Source organism: Gymnoscopelus microlampas (genome assembly GCF_963454915.1).
Source record: "Gymnoscopelus microlampas genome assembly, chromosome: 7".
Taxonomy (NCBI): domain Eukaryota; kingdom Metazoa; phylum Chordata; class Actinopteri; order Myctophiformes; family Myctophidae; genus Gymnoscopelus; species Gymnoscopelus microlampas.
In genome coordinates this window covers 56,174,145-56,174,365 of record NC_139944.1, presented here as the reverse complement: position 1 = coordinate 56,174,365, position 221 = coordinate 56,174,145, and positions in this window count along the sequence as shown.

The following is a 221-nucleotide window of genomic DNA, read 5'->3' as shown; positions in this document are numbered from 1 at the left end:
TGTGACGATGAAAAGGAAAAACGTTGATTTATAATTTATTGGCATGTTTTGCCAAAGCAACAGTAAAACGATACAAAGTAACACACGGCAACAACTTCTCAATGATTCATTCTCATAAGAATTAGCGATTAGGATTCTTTATCTTATGTCTTGTCTGTCACAGACGAAACATTGGCGTTGTTGCTCATTCTGCTAAAAGCCATAACAAAGTTATGAACACA